The sequence below is a fragment of the Orycteropus afer genome, unplaced genomic scaffold, assembly GCF_000298275.1.
Source record: "Orycteropus afer afer isolate SDZICR_OR568_19922 unplaced genomic scaffold, OryAfe1.0 scaffold00718, whole genome shotgun sequence".
NCBI lineage: Eukaryota > Metazoa > Chordata > Mammalia > Tubulidentata > Orycteropodidae > Orycteropus > Orycteropus afer.
In genome coordinates this window covers 29798-31697 of record NW_006922305.1, presented here as the reverse complement: position 1 = coordinate 31697, position 1900 = coordinate 29798, and positions in this window count along the sequence as shown.

Below are 1900 nucleotides of genomic sequence, written 5' to 3'. Positions count from 1 at the left end.
TGAGGCTGGAAGCTACGGCACCGGTACTTCTATTACCAGCAGGGTTATCCATTGAGGACAGTTTCAACAGAGCTTCCAGACTAAGAAATACTGTGAAAAAGGATATGGCAGTCCACGTTTGTAAAAATGGCCACTGAAAACCTTATGAATAGTGAAACACTGTGTGACTGAGTGCCGGATGATGAGTCCCTCAGGTTGGAGGGCACTTAAAACATGAGTGGGAAAGAGCTGCCTCCTCAAAGTAGAGGAGACCTTAAAGACATGGGTGGAGGAAAGTTTACAGGACATTCATTTGCTGATAGGGCATGACTCAAAACGAGAAGGAACAGCTGTAGAATTCATTAACACTTGGAATGTTGTATGTATGAATTAGGAACCCAGGGATATTGGAAGTTATCAAAAATTATTTGCAACGCATAACAACAGCTATCCTAGGCACTTATGAGCTGAAATGGATGGTAGGAGCCATTTTGAATGAGACAACCAAATGGTCTACTATACTGGGAATGACAAATTCAAGGGGAATGATACTGCATTCCTCATCAAAAAGAAAATTTCAAGATATATTCTGAAGCACAATGCTGTCTGTGATAGAATAATATCCATGTCTACAAGGAAGACTAGTCAATACCATGATTATTCAAATTTACACACCAACTACTAAAGGCAAAGATGAAGAAGTTGAACATTTTTTTTTTTAGAAACTTCTGCAGTTTGAAATTTACTAAACAGCATATCATGCTATACTGATAATTATTGGTGATTGGAATGATAGAAACAAAGATGAGGTATTGGTAGTTGGAAAATATGACCTAGGTGAAAGAAATGACGTAGGAGATCACATTACAGAATTTTGCCAGACCAATGACTTACTCATTGCAAATGCATTTTTCAGCAACATAAACATCAAGTATACACGAGGACCTCACCAAACGGAATACTCAGGAATCAAATCGACTACATTTGTAGAAAGAGTAAATGGAGGTGTTCCATGTCATCAGTCAGAGCAAGGCCAGGACGACTGAGGAACAGACCATCAATTGCTCACATGCACATTTAAATGAAAGGTGAAGAAAAGAAAAACAAGTCCACAAGAGCCAAAATAGGACTTGAGTACATCCCATCTGAAATTTGAGATCATCTGTTACTGGACAATTGTTCTTAGCTCCCTGCGGTGAGATGAGTCAATTAGTCGATAATAGGATGGGTGAAAAGCAAGGCGTTTATTGAGTATCGACACCCAAGGAGGCAGAGGAACCAGGTCCACCAAAGACTGTCTCCCTGAGCTGAGTAAAAGGTAGGGTTTTAAAGGGAATTGGGCTGAGGGGCAGGGGTTGAGGAATATTGAGAATGCTTTTCTCTAATTAGGATGAGTCATCTTTGCCTTATGAACTTTTTTATTATTCTTTTCGTCAGTGATATAATACCTGCCCTGGTTGGGAGAAATTGTTTTAAAACCCCTCACACACACCCGGAAAGATGACCTTTCCAAGGAAGTGAGAATGTGGCATTGGGTCCACTCAGGCCTGCAAGGAAAGATGAGGAATTGGAGTGTGTGGTGGTTCAGTTTGTGTGTCAAGTTGCCTGGGCCTGGTTGAATGGCTGGGCAGCTGGATGTAGTATCCCCTGTGATGAGACTGCAAATCAAGTCCATGATGGAATCTACTGTGGGCAGCTGAGAGGCTGCCTAGGGATGTGGTCTGCTTCCTGTATATGAGGAGAAGCCTTGGGGAATGGACTCTAGCTTACGGCACCCTTGAACCCTACATGTCACTGTGTCATTGTTCAGCAGCCTGCCATGCTCTGTTGACCATGGGACTTGAAATGGACTTGAATTAATGGCCTGTTGTGTGGTTCCATAACATTGAGACTATGCCATTTTACTTGTCAACCTTGGGCT